Below are 20,141 nucleotides of genomic sequence, written 5' to 3'. Positions count from 1 at the left end.
GAGCTAGACTCCTGAGTTGTGTTCCACTAAGCCATGCTTCGCAGAAAAAATGTGACCAAAACAAAACTGGTGATACTTCCCCCCATGTAATGGTTAAACCATATGAAAGCTCCTTTAAGACAAGGACTATTTTGTGCTTGTATTTGTAGGCACATAATAAATGCTTGTTGAATGGCTGACTAGAGTACATGGCTACTTTGAAACTTACTATCTCAGCAAACTGATTGACTGATCCAGGCTATCTATAGCCATATAGTAAAAATAATGTTTCAAATTACTAATCATCAGAAATGTTAAAGTAAAGCTTTAAATTTAAACCAAATTTAAAGTTATCAAAAGAAAGATAAAGCAAATGAGTAGTCTATAAGCATTATTAATAATAATTAATGTATAAATAACACTGTGTGTGCCAGGCACTTGTTAAATACTTTACAATGGATATCTCATTTTATCCTCACAACAACCCTGGAAGGTAGGTGTTACTATTATCCCCATTTTAAAGGTGACTAAACTTAGGCAAAGAGATTAAGTGAACACAGTCACACAGCTAGTAAATATCTAGAATAGTTGATGGAATTGGAGATGTTTAGTTAGCAGAAGAGGGAGGGAGGAGAGTGATTTAGAAGAAAGGTTCTTAATCTGGTATTCATGGGTAGATTTCAAGGGATTCTTGAAGTGGAAGTAAAATAATTACATCTTTCTGTCAATATAATTGGCTTCCTTTGTAATCTTATGTATTTCATACTTTTAAAAACATTAAGCTGAGAAGGGGACTATAAGTTTCACCAGATTATCAAAAATTTCCATGACACATGCAAAAAAGGTTTAAAAGCCCTGAATTGGAGAAATAGGATAGATTTGTTGGGTTGGATTGAATTAGATGGGAACATGATAGCTCTCTTCTGATGATATATTATGTGAAAGAGATGTTTGATAATTTTTATAACTCCAGATGCCTGAATTAGCCTCATAGATAGAAGATATGAGGAGACAGATTTTGGTTATGGTAAGGAACAAATTCTTAATAATTAGAATTGTGTATATATTGCTTCCTCCCAGTGAGAAAAGTTTCTTGAGAACAGGGGGCTGTTATCATTTTATCTCCAGTATCTAGTATGATTCCTTGCCTATAATAGGTATTTAATATATTCTTGCTGATGCATTGGTAGAAAGAGCACTAATTTGAGGCAATATTACTTTACTCTTAATAACCATATAATTTTTCCAAGGTTGTATGAGATTCAATTCAATTCAATAAACATTAATGAAGTGCTTACTGTTTGCCAGTCACTGTACTAAGCACTAGGGAGACTGTCCCTGATCTCAGTGAGTTTACAGTCTATTTGGGAGATATCATGCAAACAAATCTATACAAAAAACAAATCTACATACAAGATAACTGGAAATACTGTAATCATCAGAGGAGTTAAGGAAAGTTTTATGTAAAAGAAAGAAATATCATTGGGACTTAAAGGAAGCCAGGGAAATAAGTAGAAGAAAGAACATCTATATATGGAGGATGAACAGAGTCAAGAAATGGGGTGCCTTGTTCATGTAACAACCAGGGCACCAGTGTTACTGGATCAAAGAGTATGTGTCAAAGAATAAGATATAAAAAGACTGGAAAGAGAGAAGGGAGCTAGTCTGTGATAGGATCTGAGTGCCAGAATGATGCTTCCTTATTTTTAAAAATAGGACTGATAATAGCTGCCATATTTGTACACAGGGTTATAGTAAGGATAGGATTCTCTAGAGTTATACCATTTAAACACAAGCCTATATTCTTATCTATCTGGAATTCTACAGAAAGAGTATTTCATTTTGATGGTACTTGGATCAGATGGCTCTATAGAATTCTATATGATAAATGAAATTTACAAGATCAAGCTTTGTATTCATTATCTCATTTGTAAGAAGACTGTGCACTTAACAATACAGATATTATAATCCCTATTTTATAGATAAAGTGAATCACAGAAAGATTAAGCATCTTGCTCCATTGTCAAACATTTAGTGACAGTTACAGGATCCAAATTCAAAACATTTGACTCCAAATCTAGCCATCTTATTACTATACCATTTCTGGGTTCCATTCTATGGTCTATATAAAAGTTCAGCTCTATAACTTTGTGATTCTTATGATTCTTACCTTAACACCATGAATCAAAAATGAATTTTATTTTAGCACAATTAAATTTAATTTTTGCTAATGGTAAATCATTTATACAATTGGAGATCTGTGTTTCTCTATTTTGTGAATGACTAGGAATGGGAGACAATAGTTGACATGTTCTTCTAATGTATTGAAAGCCTGCCAAGTAACTGATGAAGTAGAACCTTACTACTTTAAATGATTTTTATACTTTCTACTTCAACTCAATTTGTACAATAAAAAACACAATAATTAACATAATCTTTACCATGTCAACCCATGACATGGGTTCTCAAACAATTTTATGGTTTAGCACTTTTAATTCTTGAGAATGGAGACTGTTACCATTTTATCTCCAGCACCTAGCATAGTGCCTGGCTTTAATGTTTTGCCTTTACCTCTACCTTCAAAGAATAAAAGAAGTCAAAAGAGAAATTGCTAATTTATATTTGATTCTTACCAGCATTATATAATTGGTTGCTTAATCAGAAAAAAAAGTGAGAACCTTGGGGGAGTGAATCTTTCATCATGGAATTTATGATATATATAGAGAAAAACTAGGGATAATTTGTTTTTCTCCCTTGACTTTGGAAGAGCAGATCTCAAAGGATTCAGGGAAAAAAAAAACATAAGATCTCAAGACCTCCCTAAATTCTTTGAGTAATCTATGTCAAGAAAGAAGAGAAATTTTAGAGAATGAAATTCTATATATCCAAATAGAAACCATTCCATTGGGAGAAAGAAAATTCTCTGTAAAAAGATCAATGTGATTGTATACAAGTTTGACTGGATAATATGAGAGAGAAAGAGACAGACAGACAGATGAGACAGAGAAAGAAATGTAAAGAGATAGATATATCTAGTTATGTGGGAATGTATATATATAAAATGTTGGAATACATGGGAGAGCTGTTGGAAAACACAGGAATCACCTGACGGCTGCTGGAGATTCATCCCAGAATGGATCTTCTCTTTTGAGAGGATGATACAAGGAGAGTGAGAGTCAGTTGCTGTTCTTTGACTTCTCTGACTGAGAGGCCATTGTGTTGTCTGACCTCTCTCCTCTTCCCTCTGCCTCTAATTTATGTCATTCCCAGTCTGCAACACCTGTGTCAGCAAAGGCTGCCCTGCAATTCCTTCAGATGCTATGATCCACAACTGTGTATGGTCTCAGAGAATTGACTTCTCTCTCTCTCTCTCTCTCTCTCTCTCTCTCTATATATATATATATATATATATATATATATATATATATATATATACACATGTGCAAAGACACATATAAGTAGATAGAGATATACTTGAAGCAAGAACAATCGAAATATTTTTCTTTCTTTTTTGACAAGTATTTGTTTCCTCTTCCTTCTACCACCCCTACCTATTTAAACTAAAAAAAAGAAAAGAAACCCTGAAATCTGCCAAGTGTTTCAGTCTGCATTTTGAATCTGTCATTTCTTACATTTTTTGGTCCTTTATAATCATGGTTTCTCATGGCATTTACTGGAAATCTTTCAAAGGTTTCTTTTTTTTTTTCCAATGCTGTTGCTATAAGATTCTTCTTCTGATTCTTCTCTCTTCAATTTACATCAATGCTTGTGGTTCATCTCCATTTCTCTGAAAACTGTTCATTTTATCCTTTCTTATGATGCAATAATATTCCATTATATTTTATACTATAATTTGTTTAAACCTTATCCAATAGGTGAACAACTGCTTACTTTCCAGTTTTTTGCAACTGAGAAAGATGCTGCTATAAATATTTATATTCATAGAGGTTATAATCAAGAGCAGGTTAATGAAAATGAAAACTTGTGTGGTATAATCCTGAGAAAAAAGTGTCAGGCATGCCAAAGCTCAAGAAGAATAGTTATTGATGATCAATGTTTAGGATAGCATAACTCCATATAATTCTTCTTGTCATTTTTAAAAACTGAATTAAGAAAAGATCAGGATCAAAAAAAGGATGTGTCTCCTGCTTGAAGTGGATATGTTGTGGATAATGGATGATGTAAAGAAGGCAGAATTCAAGATAAAATAGGAGACTGCCTAGAATTCCTCAACAACTTTAAGATACCAGGTCCAAATGAATAATATCCCAAGATAATCAACAAGACAATCAACAAACTGTGGACATGATTGTAGAAACCCTGCTATTGATTGGAGGTTATTATCACAAACTACTTTGTATTTATTTTATGTAAATATTATTATAACATATTACCTTCTATTTATTTTAATTATCTTTTATGTATATATGTATTTTCTGTATTTTATATGCATCTGAGTTTGTGTGTGTGTGTTCTGTAAGCATATATATAAATTCTCTGTGTATATATACATAAATGTTTTATGTATGTTCTGATATGTTTCCTGTATAAAAAGACTATCCTAATAGAATCTAAGAACTTTGAGAGCAAGAATTGTTGCATTTTTTTGCACTTTTTTATTTCCATAAGCTAATACACTGCCAAACCATAGTAGGTATTTAATAAATGTCTATTTATTGATGGATTGATTGACTAAGCCTTCAAACAGAGTTACTTAACTGGAAAATGAAGGGCCATTATATTCATATCTTATACCAAGATTGTAGTAAAGAATGTCTTGTAGGATTTCAAAATATCCACACAATCTGGAGAAATATGGACTAGAAAATAATATAGATGGCTGAATTTGAAATTGGCCAAATGACTACAATAAAGATTAATGGTTTGATGTCATCTTAGAGGTAGAGCTATAGTGAAGATCTTCAAAGAATTCATCTCTACCTTTGGACTACTGTTAATCAATAATTTGGATGAAGACATGTTAGAGATCACTCTCTTATCAAATTTGTAGACAGCATGAAGGTGGGACTGATCACTAACAAAGATGGTAATTAGAAATGAATTATAATGGATAAAATCTAATAAAATCAAGTTTAGCTAAAATATGTTTTAAAAATCCTGCACATTTTCAAAAAAATAAAGTTTTAAGTATAAAAGAAGGGACAAGTGTGCTTCAAAAACAATTCATATGTTTTAAAATGCTGAAGTTTTGGTAGTTTTTTTTTGGGGGGGGGCTTACAAACTAGATATGTCAATAATTTTGCATGGTTCTTGGATTCCATTTAGAGAGTTAGAACTTAGAACATTGGGGATGCTAAGTCCATTTTCCTCTGCCATGGTCAGATCATATCTAGATTGTTATTTGCTGGACATGTGGATATATCTTTGATGGAATGGGTTGAACTTGGTAGCCTCTTAGTTATTCTTTGACTCTATGATTCTATGATTCCAGGATTTTCTTAGATGGGGGAGGAAAGAGGTAAGGACCTGCCTGTGATTTTGTTGATATAAGGAACTTTCAGTGAGGAAATTTCTTTCACCAAGACAAACTGTTATGCTACTTATAGAGTTTCTAAAATGCAGGTTTTATCATGGCAGATATATACATGCATGCACACACCCATACACACCCACTCAATAAATACCAGTAGTTTTCTATTCCATCAAGATCAAATATAAAGTCATATTTTTTTTGGTATCCTGGTTGTCTTCTGTATGTGGAATGCTTTCTCTTCTAATCTATGTTTCCTAGAATTCTTGACTTCCTCCAAGATTAAGCTCAAATGCTTCCTTCTACAAGGGGAAAGTCTCACCCAGTTCCTTCCAGATGTTAAAGGTTTTCCTTCTAAGATTGCTATTCATTGACTCTATATGTATCTTAAATATATGTATTTAAGTGCAATAATTGATTGGTTACTGTCCTACATGCTAAAAGAGGACCAGAATGATTTCACTATGTTGGCATCAAGGTATAGTATGTTTGTTCACTGTAGCTGATCAAACTAATAGGACCTTAGAAGGTTCTCCCACAGGTTGGTAACGAAGAGCCCATAGGAACATATGAAGTGGAGATATCACTAAATTTGCTCATCTCACTTTTCTTTCTATATGTAATATTCACATCTTTATATTCACACAATTCACTGAAGAGTTCAGAGAATATAAATCCCAATGTAATTGTTGATTATTGAAAATAACTATTCAATAGAATAAAGTGTGGTCTTAAAAATCTCTCTTCCATCAAGATATTTTCCATGATTATTTTAAAATAATACAAAATTCCTTTAGAGGCATAACATTAGAAATAACATCAAAGTGATACCTGTTCTCTAAAGCAGTGGTTTCAAACTCAAATAGAAATAGATTCCTAAAGGCAAAATATTGACTTAGAAATTGACAAATTAACATTGTCTTTATTGTACTGTATTTGTATTTATTCTGTTAAACATTTTCAGTTACATTTTAATCTGGTTCAGACCACATTAGGAAATTTGTTTGGCCATGTGCTGCCCATAGGTAGAGAATTCTACATCTCTACTCTAAAGATATTTGCTACTGCATTAAAGATATCCAGTGCATAGTCTAAATGAAAAATATTTCCTGTAAATTGTAAAGTCTTCCAGAGGTAGATGAGTTGATTGCATTAAACTGCATCAGTTGTGTGGAATATCCCACTAAAACATAGCTAATTATACGAAGCATAATATGGATTAAATATAGGCTTCACACCAACTAGAAGGAAAAGTGACACAATAGGATAAACAGCAATAAACTGGAGAATTATCTTAAGAATATAAAATTAGACAATAGTTTGGAGGGTCTTGAGAGAACAGAATAATGCATTTGTAGAATGGTTAATTGGTCCAACCAATCTGGAAAATAATTTGGAACTAAACCGCCAAAGTCACTAAATTATGCTTATACTTCAACACAGAAATTCTATTACAAAGCATATATCCTCATGATATCAAAGACTCAGATATACAAAAATATTTATAGAAGAACTTTTTGTTATACCAAAGGACTGGAAACAAAGTGGGTGCCTATAATTGGAGGCTGAGTGAATAAATTATAGTATAAGAATATAATAAGAATAATAGTATAAGAATATTGTGCAATAAAAATTGAAAGAAAAAAGAAAAAGAGAGATTCAGAAAAATCTCAGGAAATTTGTATGAATAGATGCAGGAAGAAGTAAAAAAACCAGAACAATTTTTACAATAATGACAGAAATGTAAAGAGAAATAACTGACAAATTTAAGAACTCTGATCAAGAAAGTGACCAATGCTGATGCAAAAAAAACATGCATGGAGAGATGATAGATTCCAAAAGTAGAATGAAACCTGCTTTTTCAGAAGACCATTATATGAATTTGTTTCACTTGACTATGCTGATTTGTTATAAGAAAGAGTTTCATTGAGAAGGAAAGGGGAATTGTGGGGTGAGAAGCAGGAGTGATGATAATGATTCAAAGAAAAAAAAAAAAAGAAGAGCATCAAAACATTATAAAAATACATTGATGGGATTAGAAAGAAATTCAGAAGATAATCACTGTAAAATTGTTATCATGTTAAATGTAATTTATGCTTTAAAAAAAGAAGTTTTATTTGAAAAAGTAGGGAATGAAGGAGTCCTACCAAATTCCTTTTATGACACAGACATGGTACTGATACCTAAACCAGGTAGGTTGAAAACAGAGAAAGAAAACTATAGACCAATCTCCCTAATGAATATTGATGCTAAAATCTTAAATAAAATATTAGCAAAAAGACTACAGAAAATCATCCCCAGGATAATTCACCATGATCAAGTAAGATTTATACCAGGAATGCAGGGCTGGTTCAATATTAGGAAAACTATCAGTATAATTGGCCATATTAATAACCAAATTAACAAAAACCATATGATCATCTCAATAGATGCAGAAAAAGCATTTGATAAAATCCAACATCCATTCCTATTAAAAACACTTGAGAGTATAGGAATAAATGGACTTTTCCTTAAAATAATCAGTAGCATCTATTTAAAACCAGCAGTAAGCATCATATGTAATGGGGACAAACTGCAACCATTCCCAATAAGATCAGGAGTGAAACAAGGTTGCCCACTATCACCATTACTATTTAATATTGTATTAGAAATGCTAGCTTTGGCAATAAGAGCTGAGAAAGAGATTAAAGGAATAAGAATAGGCAATGAGGAAACCAAATTATCACTCTTTGCTGATGATATGATGGTATACTTAGAGAACCCCAGAGATTCTACTAAAAAGTTATTAGAAATAATCCACAACTTTAGCAAAGTTGCTGGTTATAAAATAAACCCACATAAGTCATCAGCATTCTTATATATCACTAACAAAATCCAACAGTCAGAGTTACAAAGAGAAATTCCATTTAAAGTAACTACTGATAGTATAAAATATTTAGGAATCTATCTGCCAAGGGAAAATCAGAAACTTTATGAGCAAAACTACAAAACACTTTCCACACAAATTAAGTCTGATCTAACCAACTGGAAAAATATTAAATGCTCTTGGATTGGGCGAGCAAATATAATAAAGATGACAATACTACCTAAACTAATCTATTTATTTAGCGCTATACCAATCAGACTTCCCAAAAACTATTTTGATGACCTAGAAAAAATAACAACAAAGTTCATATGGAAAAACAAAAGGTCAAGAATTTCAAGGGAATTAATGAAAAAAAAAATCAAATGAAGGTGGCCTAGCTGTACCAGATCTAAAATTATATTATAAAGCAGCGGTTACTAAAACCATCTGGTATTGGCTAAGAAATAGACTAGTTGATCAATGGAATAGGTTAGGTTCAAAGGACAAAACAGCCAATAACTTTAATTATCTAGTGTTTGACAAACCCAAAGACCCCAGTTTTTGGGATAAGAATGCATTATTTGACAAAAATTGCTGGGAAAATTGGAAATTAGTATGGCAGAAACTAGGCATTGACCCACACTTAACACCGTACACCAAGATAAGGTCAAAATGGGTTCATGATCTAGGCATAAAGAATGAGATCATAAATAAATTGGAAGAGCATAGGATAGTTTACCTCTCAGATCTGTGGAAGAGGAATGACCAAAGAAGAACTAGAGATCACTATTGACTACAAAATCGAAAATTTTGATTATATCAAGTTGAAAAGTTTTTGTACAAACAAAACTAATGCAGGCAAGATTAGAAGGGAAACAATAAACTGGGAAAACATTTTTACAGTCAAAGGTTCTGATAAAGGCCTCATTTCCAAAATATATAGAGAATTGACTCTAATTTATAAGAAATCAAGCCATTCTCCAATTGATAAATGGTCAAAGGATATGAACAGACAATTTTCAGATGATGAAATTAAAACTATTACTACTCATATGAAAGAGTGTTCCAAATCACTATTGATCAGAGAAATGCAAATTAAGACAACTCTGAGATACCACTACACACCTGTCAGATTGGCCAGAATGACAGGGAAAGATAATGCAGAATGTTGGAGGGGATGTGGGAAAACAGGGACACTGATACATTGCTGGTGGAATTGTGAACACATCCAGCCATTCTGGAAAGCAATTTGGAACTCTGCCCAAAAAGTTATCAAACTGTGCATACCCTTTTATCCAGCAGTGTCTCTACTGGGCTTATACCCCAAAGAGATACTAAAAAAGGGAAAGGGACCTGTATGTGCCAAAATGTTTGTGGCAGCCCTGTTTGTAGTGGCCAGAAGCTGGAAAATGAATGGATGCCCATCAATTGGAGAATGGTTGAGTAAATTGTGGTATATGAATGTTATGGAATATTATTGTTCTGTAAGAAATGACCAGCAGGATGAATACAGAGAGGATTGGTGAGACTTACATGAACTGATGCTGAGTGAAATGAGCAGAACCAGGAAATCATTATATACCTCAACAACGATACTGTATGAGGATATATTCTGATGGAAGTGGATTTCTTCAACAAAGACAAGATCTAACTTAGTTTCAATTGATCAAGGATGGACAGAAGCAGCTACACCCAAAGAAAGAACACTAGGAAATGAATGTAAACTGCTTGCATTTTTGGTTCTTCTTCCCTGATTATTTATACCTTCTAAATCCAATTCTCCCTGAGCAACAAGAAAACTGTTCGGTTCTGCACAAATATATTGTATCCAAGATCTACTGTAATCTATTTAACATATATAGGACTGCTTGACATCTGGGGAGAGGGTGGAGGGAGGGAGGGGAAAAATCAGAACAGAAGTGAGTGCAAGGGATAATGTTGTAAAAAATTACCCTGGATGGGTTCTGTCAATAAAAAGTTATTAAAAAATAATAATAATAAAATAAAATAAAAATATAAAAAAAGAAGTTTGTGTAGTATAAAATCATAAGTTCACATAAAATGAATAAATGAATGAATTTTCAGTCTTTCTTAAGTATTTATTATGTGCTATGCTAAGCACTGGGGATACAAGTTCAAAAATCAACATAGTCCCTGTCCTTAGAAGTCTGTGTTTTAATACAGGAAGACAAGAAATATAGAGGAGCAGTGACCAAGGAGAGAAGTTTTAATCAGGGAAAATACAGGGTTTATAATTGGAGTCATAAGACAATTGATTGATACATCATTTCTAAAAATTTTAAGTATTGATTTGATTACTGATCTCAAAGTTATAGGTGGAAAGGGGTAAGGTATTCACTAAGTCACTATATAAAAATAAAATGACACTGATTGGGAGGTCTGGGTCACAAACAGTTGGCTAGGACCTGAATTTCCTCATCTCTAAAGCGAGTGTGAACCTGCAAAAGACTCTTACTCCTTACTACTTACAACTAAAACTGTTGGGTTTTAGGACTGGGAGAGAGTTAAGATTCTGAATTTATGGTTCTGTTATACAAATGAAAAATGGATGAATGAATGAAAAGATATCTATTTAGTGCTTACCATATATCAATCACTGAACTAAGTATCAAGGATGCAAATACAAATAAAAACCAGACATTTTCTCTTTTTATAGTCCTTACACTAATTGGAAGTAACAACACATAAAATATAGTTCATTTGTAGGATGGATAGTTCTAAGGATGCATCAGTGGGGCTCTTGACAACATATGTATCAACTAACACCTTACTACTTCTTACATTCCATATCCAATGCCAAAGTCTGTTGATATTGCATTGGAAATATTTCTCAAATATTTCCTCTCTGGCTGACACTGCCATTGCCTTGGTGCTGACCCTCATCATCTCACTCTTAGATACTTGTAATAGTCTTATGGTGAAACTGTCTTCCTCAATTCCCTCTTTATCTCATTCCATCTACCATTAACTACCAAAGTGATTTTCCTAAAGTGTAGGTCTAACCATGTCAATCCCTAATCCATAAACTCCAATGGCATCCAACCACTTCCTAGACCACAGATAAAATTCTCTGTTTGATGTTCCTCCTACTTTTTTAGGTTTTTGACACCTTATTCTTTGCCACATTCTCTTCAGTCCAATGATTATGGCCTCCTTACTGTTCCTTGAACCAGATATTCCATGTCTTGACTCTAGGAAGTGTTTCTGGTTGTTCCTAATGCCTGGAATGCTCTCTCTCCTCTGCTCCTCCTTGGCGTCCTCCAAGTCCCAGCTAAAATTCCATCTTTTACAGCAAGCCTTTCCCAACTCCTCTAAATTCTAGTGCTTTCACTCTGTTATTATTTTCCTTTTATTTCTTGTATATCATTGTATATCACTTATTTGTATGTAACTGTTTACTTGCTATCTCTCCCCAATGGATTATAATTCCTACAATTAGATTGTAAATTCCTTGAGGGCAGTAATTGTTTTTGTTTCTTATTTTCATATCCCCAGTACACAGTGCCTGGTACAAAGTAAGTACTCAATAAATGTGTATTGACTAATTGATATAGTGCAACTGGAAATTTGATAAGTGTCTAAAGTTCTGGAGCATGTCAGAGGCAGGGCATGTAGAGGCAAGCCCAGAGAATCTTGGGATGCAGTATCAGATAGATAGTAATGGCTGATGTCCTCCACCTCTGGGAAAAAATTCTAATTGGTAAGTCCCATTCAAACACTGTGAACAATCTTGTCTCTTTCCCTGGCATCTCCAAGGGTCTAAGCATCCTGGATATTGGAGGAGAGGATGAAGAAAAAAAAGGAAAGGCACCTTCATTGATGTGTCTTCTACTTCTTCCCATCCCAAAATTGGATATCTTTGCTTGGGACACTTTTCATCTACATACTGGTGCTGCACTCATTCTTCCAATATTTTAGAATTTATTAATTCCCTTTATAGTACTATATTGGCTTTATCTTGAGAACCAGCATCTATCCTCAGGCTTTCCTGACAAATTAACTTCACCCATCTTAGGTATAATGAGGCTTCATGCCATTCAGAGAAGGCAAAAATTGTTTCTAATAACCTCTCTGGACCCACCTACAGCTTTTCGGGGAATAGATATGTAGAGATATTCTTACTTAGAATCAAACTGCAGTCTGTCCCCTGCCCTGCTTCTACCCTTCATCTTTAAATTGCTTCCTTCCTCCTACTGTTCCCCAGTCTCTCTGAGTCATATCAGTTCCAAACATATGGAAATGTGGGTACTGTTGTATGGCTAATGCCTGACAGGAAATAGCTATCATTTAAACACTGTTCATTAATAATCAGATCTGATGTGATCAAATGGATATGGATATTAAGTTTGAGCCTTGTCTTCACCATCTCAGCAAAAAAGCACTAGGCATGAGGACTGACAGCATTACATAAAACTCTTTCCTTCTATTTTCTATGCTTCTGACATGTTCACATTACACTAAATAAAAGTGAACACCCCCATACGCCCACCCACCAGGCGCTCACTTTATATATAGATATAGATATTCAATGCAAAAAAAAATGCTCTTCTGCAACATAAAATTTGAGGTGGGGGCAGGGAGAATGCATAGTCTGCTACCTACAGCCAAGTTCTGGGATGAAGTACTTGTGTGCTCTGTATTTAGTTCAGATGGTGGGTTTAGAAAGCAACCTTGGTTAGGTCAAATATCTCTAATTCTCATCTTCATCTTTATAGTGAGACTATTTTTAGTAGTGATAATCTATAGTTATCTAGAACCTTAAGACCTACTTAAAACTAAAAGAGGAAGGAAAAGAAGGAAGGAAGGAGGGAAGAAAGGAGGGAAGGAAGGGAGGGAGGGAGGGAGGAAAGAAGTAAGAAAAAAAGGAGGGAGGGAGGGAGGAGGGAAGGAAAGAAAGAAGAAAGGAAGGGAGGAAGAGAGGAAGGGAGGGAAAGAGGGAGGAAGGAAGGAAGAAAGGAAGGGAGGGAGGAAGGAAGGAAGGAGGGAGAGAAAGAAGGAGGAAAGAAATAAAGGGAGGGAGGGAAGGAAGGAAGAAAGGAAGGAGGAAGGAAGGAAGGAAGGAAGGAAGGAAGGAAGGAAGGAGGAAAGGAGGAAGGGAGGGAGGGAGAGAGAAAGGAAGGAAGGAGGGAGGGAAGGAAGGAAGGAGGGAGAGAAAGAAGGAGGAAAGAAATAAAGGAGGGAGGGAAGGAAGGAAGGAAGGAAGGAAGGAAGGAAGGAAGGAAGGAAGGAAGGAAGGAGGAAAGGAGGAAGGGAGGGAGGGAGAGAGAAAGGAAGGGAGGGAGGGAGGGAGGGAGGAGGGAAGGAGGGAAAAAGGGAGGGAAGGAGGGAGAAATCAAGTAATTACTATATGCCAGACTCTGTACTAAACTCTGGGGATGCAAATTCATTAAGAGAAACAGCTCCTACTCTCAAGGAATTTACAATCTAATGAGGAAGAAAGCATATATAAGGGAGGGACATTTTCATCTGAAAGGTTACTGGGCTGTGAGTAGAATCATAAAAATAAATTGACACACACTGTTGGTATAATTCTGTTTCCAGACCTAAAAATAGAAGGAGGAGAAAAGGTATGCATATAATGACTTGGTAGTCATGAGAAGAGAAAATAAAGGGTAAAAATGAAATATGGCTCTAGCCTCTTAGATAAGTGAGCCATAGTGACCGCTCAACAATCAGGATAGAAATCATGGAGCAGGGTTGGGGTAGTGGGTAATGGGGGTTTGGGCAGGTGAGGAGGGAGGTGGCAAAACCCTAGGCAGCATTTCCGGGAGTGAAAGATGTAAATCTCCAAGGCATAATCTCTGACCCAAAGTTGCAAAGGCATGAAGTTTGGCAACAGCAGCACTGCAAGCCTGTGAGGTTAATGATAGAATTATTATCCCCCATTTATAATTAAAGGAACTGAGTTGAAGAGAGATTAAGAGGCTCACCCAGAGTCATGTCTTCATTAAGAGTATGAGGCAGGTCAAATCATTTGAAGAGGATGTGTTGAGGTTTAGACCAAATGTTGAGGTCTAGATTTGGGGTACCTAAATGAAATTAGGGTTTAGTTAAGATCTAGTGGTGGGTTTGGGGTACAGGGAGTCAAACAGAGCTCCCCTACAACCCCTTGGATTCGGCGCAAGGATATGGCGGTAAATGAGGCCTAGTAGCAGCGCGAGTCCCCAATAAAAGCATTTATTAGCCCGAGAGTTAGATTGATAAAAGAGGTTTATTATTGATTTTAGAAGGAGATAGGTGAAGGTAGAGATAAGGAGGGTACTGGACAGAGGGTCCAGTGGACAGAGGGTCCTCACATGGCTACCATGTTTGGAATCTCTGTAAAGAGGGGTTCCCAGCGTGGCCCTTTTATAGTAGGAGACTTAGCTCGAGGGGCTTTTGGGTGTAGTCCCAAAATTGGCTCAGATCCAGGTGGGGCTGAGACAGGTCCGAATCTTCTATTGGAATTCAAAGGAACCAGGATTTGTGAGTCAAAGGGTAATTTACATTAACTAGGGGGGGTTGGGAATCAAAGATTGGAATCTTTCCCACATCAGATGGACTTTCAAACAATTTGAAAATGTTATCTATATGTGACCAAAGAAATCAATGTTCCTAAAACAACAATTCTGATAGCTGGGAGAACTCTTAGACATCATACTCCAACCTCTTTATTTTACAAATTAGGAAACTGAGTCCATATAGATTGAATGATCTATCCATGGCCACATAACTAGTAATCATCATATGCAGGAAACTTCCTCTGACCGAACAGTCATTTTCTTTCCTCTCTACCAAATTGTTTCTCCCTCCCCTCTTCTGCCATTCCCTTCTCAATAATTAAAGGCAACAATTAAATGGGACAAACTAACGACCTATGAACTTCAAAGTGATGAAAACGATTTTGGTGAACTATAATTGAGAATAATTCTATTTCAGTGAATTTATCATTATGAATAGCAGTGTGGTGCAATGGAGGGAACTCTGACCTGAGAGTACACCAACCTGGGCTCCAGTCTGATCTTTGCTTCTAAATGTTAAATTATTCCATCACATCCCTTTTCAGGGTTTATCTTCAAGATTCCTTTCAAACTTGATAAATCTCTGAATCACTATCATTTATTATTGTTGCTTGTCCTTTGTTCTCAAAGAGGTCCAATGACTTCAGAAGAGTGATGTCTTGACTTGCAAGTGAGTTGGATTTAAGTGAGGCAGAGCTGTGCAAAGCCATCAGCCTCACTTTTACCTCCAGAGTTTTCGGAGTGCAGTGGCAAGATATAGGTCAGGATGACTGGTGATGGCCCTGACACTATTATTTAGTGTACTTACAAATGATCAAAAGAATGATTTCCTTTATTAATGATACACTGGGTCAAGGGGATCAACAAAATTATTGGGCAATGCTGTCTATTCAGTTTGCCTCACTTAAACATTCTATATACTTGTCTCTGATGGAGTCATGAGAGATAAGTAATGAAGCTGGAATACAGTGGTGTTACTGGATTCTCTGAAATGGTTCTGATAGCTTTGAATAGCTCAAAAAGGATTGTTTTCATGTGATGCATGGGGAATTTGAAGTCATATACTTTAGCTGGGTTTGGAGGTAGCCCTGCATCTTATGCTTAGCAGGCATGCAGTGTACTCTATATTGTATTTTATTATTTAATTATTACCAAAATAAAAAGCTACAACGAATTTAGCCAGTTAATACAGGTAGATATAGAACAAAGACATTCTCCCATCTTCTGCCTCTGGTTATTTCTACCCAAACTTGAATTTAACAAGTTGCATGTAGATGTTGAGGTGACAGGAATATTTTGTAGGCAGAAATGGAAGGAACATTCAATGAAAGGCAATGTCCCAGAATGAATAGGGATTTGAACCTGAAGTCATCACGACCTATATTTGAATTTCATCTCACACAGACTGTGTGACCCTAAGTCACTCTAAGTTTCTTCACTCGTAAAATGAGTATGTTGAACTCTATGAATTCTAAGGTTCCTAAAAGCTATGATATAATTACTCACCTACAGCTGAAGCAATGGAATGGGATCTTTCTTAACCAATTGTGGCACTAGACAAAGAAATTCGTCTTGCCCGGTAATGTCTATCCTAGCCAAACATCTATTTCTTATCATAAACTTACTGGTAATTTAATGGATTTCTTTTTCTGGCTGAATGCTCTAGGGATCTATCCCTTTATTTTGCTCATCAATAGCCACTAGATTCATAGAATGAAATTCGGCATTTGAAACCTTGAAAAGAACCAATAATAATTCTATGTGGATCTATACCAGCCAGAGAACTTAGCACCTCTTTTTTTTTTAAACTATCTAATTATTAAGTGAATGAAAAGATGTAAGAAATAGACTGTGTAATATTGGACTTGACCTAGAGTTAGGAAATCCAGGTTTAATTGCTAACTTTGATACTTATTAGTTATATGACTACATGAAGCAAATCACTTATCCTTTACAAGCTTCATCTTCTTCATCTATAAAATGGAGGTAAAACTATCATTACTTATCTCTCATGTTTGTGAAAAAAGTTCTGAAAAACTCAGCTTGGAGGGTGAGTGTAATAAAGTACTCAAAAAGAAATAATATCATTAAGTTTCCTTCTAATTCTGATTATAGACTTACCTTGTCCTTATTGGGCTTCACTTTATTGCTTTTCACAGATATTCCGTCTTCTTACACATAGAAGGTTTGTGGCAACCCTGTTAAGCAAATCTATTGGTGCCATTTTTTCCAGCAACATAAGCTTACATGCTATCTCTGTGTCACATTTTGCAATATTTCAAGCTTTCCCATTATTATTATATCTGTTATGATGATCTATGATCAGTGGTCTCTGATGTTACTATAATTGTTTTGGGATGATAAATGTTGTGTGTTCTAAGCCCTACACTGATCTGAAGTTCACTGTCTCTTTCTATCTCCTTCTCCTCAGGTCTCCCTAATCCCCTGAGACACAATCATTTTGAAATTAGGCCAATTCAATTCCAATGGTCTTGGTTTTTTTTTTAATATATAGCTTTTTATTTACAAGCTATATGCATGGGTAATTTTTCAGCATTAACAATTGCAAAACCTTTTGTTCCAATTTTTCCCCTCCTTCCTCCCTCCCCCTCCCCCAGATGGCAGGTTGACCAATATGTTAAATATGTTAAAGTATATGTTAAATACAATATATGTATACATGTCCATACAGTTATTTTGCTATACAAAAAAGAATTGGACTTTGAAATAGTGTACAATTAACCTATAAAGGAAATCAAAAATGCAGGAGGACAAAAATAGGGGGATTGGGAATTCTATGTAGTGGTTCATACTCATTTTCCAAAGTTCTTTCACTGGGTGTAGCTGGTTCAATTCATTACTGCTCTATTGGAACTGATTTGGTTCATCTCATTGTTGAAGAGGGCCATATCCATCAGAATTGATCATCATATAGTATTGTTGTTGAAGTATATAATGATAATCTCCTGGTCTTGCTCATTTCACTCCACATCAGTTCATGTAAGTCACTCCAGGCCTTTCTGAAATCATCCTGCTGGTCATTTTTTACAGAAAAAATAATATTCCATAACATTCCATAACAATTTATTCAGCCATTGTCCAATTGATGGGCATCCACTCAGACAATTCCAGTGGTCTTATGATGAAGAGAGCCACCCACACCCAGAGAGAAGACTGTGGGGACTGAGTATGGATCACAACATAGTATTTTTAGCTCTTTGCTCTTGTTAGCTTGCTTTTTGTTTTCTTTCTCATTTTTTTCCTTTTTGATCTGATTTTTCTTGTTCAGCATGATAAATATGGAAATGATGATCTATGATCAGTGATCTCTGATGTTACTATAATAATTGTTTTGGGATGATAAATGTTTTGTGTGTTCTGAGCCCTCCATTGATCTGAAGTTCACTGTCTCTTTCTATCTCCTTCTCCTCAGGTCTCCACACAATCATTTTGAAATTAGGCCGATTCAATATAGAAGAATCACACATGTTTAACATATATTGGATTACTTTCTTTCTAAGGAAAGGGATAGGAGGAAGAGAGGGGAAAAAAACTTGGACTACAAGGTTTTATAAGAGTGATTGTTGAAAATTATTCATCCATATGTTTTGAAAATAAAAACTTTTAATTTAAAAAATAAAATAAAATAAGACCAATTAATACCTCTACAATGGCTTCTAAATGTTCAGGTGAAAGAAAAAGTCAATGCATAAGGCAAACTTCATGGTTGTTTTATTTAAAGAAATCCCCACATCTTCCCTGATCTTCTACAACCACCACCCTGATCAGTCAAATGCAATCAACATTGAGGCAAGACCCTCCACCAAGAGTGTAAACTGCTGGAGGCTCTGATGATAGATAGAATTATTTTCAAATTAAGGTAAATACTATATTGATGTTTTTAGATGTAATGCTATTGTATACCTAATAGACCACAGAATAGTGTACACATAGCTTTTATATGCACTCGGAAACAAAAAACTTTGGGGAAAGCCAAAAAAATTCATATGACTCACTTTATTGTGTTATTTACTTTATTGTAGTGGTCTCAAACTAAACCAACAATATCTCTGATCTTGAATAAATAAATTTTCCAATCCCCAAATCTGGCCCTTGCATTTAAGTCAGTGTCTCCTATGAGATAGATCATGTTTCAAAGTTTATTCTCTGAGTCAGAATTTGAATCTAGATAAATGCAATCTATTATTAGCATACCTTTAGTTTAATATATTTTTTTTTGTTTTTCAGTCATGTTCAGCTCTTTATATTAGGGATTTTCTTGGCAAAGATACTAAAGTGGTTTGTCATTTCCTTTTGCAGCTCATTTTAGAGATGAAAAACTGAGGCAAATGGTGTTAAGTGACTTGCTCAAGATCACATAGCTAGTATCTGATGCCAAATTTGAACTCAGGAAGATGAGACTTCTGGACATGAGACACTGTGCCAAATAGCTATCCCTAGAAATATAGGAATACAATCAAGTAAGCTGTACTACCTATCTGTCATAAGTAAAGCCTTTCTCCGGAGATTATAGATTTATAAAAGCAGCAGGTCGAGGTCAATGATGGGAAGTCAGGGAGTCCTGGGTTCAAATCTTGCTGCTCATACTTCCTACTATGTGACTTATAGGTCAGGTACTAAGGACTACCTATGAAGGAAGAGATGGATTGGGAGATATGTCACAGAGGAAAGTAAAGATCCTTGAGGTTTTGCCATCTTGTAATGAATTTGTGCTCACCCATCCTCATCCTACCACTTTCCCTCTGTATGACTCACAGCATGCACAATGATTGGTCAGGGTCAGGAGTCCAATCTGTAGCTATAGAATAAAACAAATAGAATGAAGCAAAGTGTTAAGGTCAAGAACCCTGGGGGGGGGGGGGAGCAGACAGCTGGGAGAGGAAGATGGAGTGTTCCTGTATTCATCCACAATTGTTCATTATCCCCTCAGGCTATAAAAGTGTCAAGGTACCCTCTTGATGTTGGTGATTGTTACTGGCATTCTGATGTGAGGAGCATGTAGTGGTTATTACTGAATGAGTGAAGGGGAGAGGGAAAGAGAGAGATACAAAAAGACAGAGAAATGGAGAAAGAGATATAAAAATAAAAACAAAGAGAGATAAAAGGAAGGGGGTGGGGAAGAGACAGAGAAAGAGGGAGAAAGATACAGAGAGACAGAGAGAAACCGAGAAAGACAGAGACAGAGAAACAGAAACTGAGAGACAGAAAGAGAGTCAGAGAGAGACAGAAATAGAAAGTGAAATTTTGAATGGTGCAATGACATCCTCTGAACCATGGACAAGTA

This window comes from Sarcophilus harrisii, chromosome 3 (genome assembly GCF_902635505.1).
Source record: "Sarcophilus harrisii chromosome 3, mSarHar1.11, whole genome shotgun sequence".
Lineage (NCBI taxonomy): Eukaryota > Metazoa > Chordata > Mammalia > Dasyuromorphia > Dasyuridae > Sarcophilus > Sarcophilus harrisii.
Note: the sequence above shows the minus strand (reverse complement) of the source record.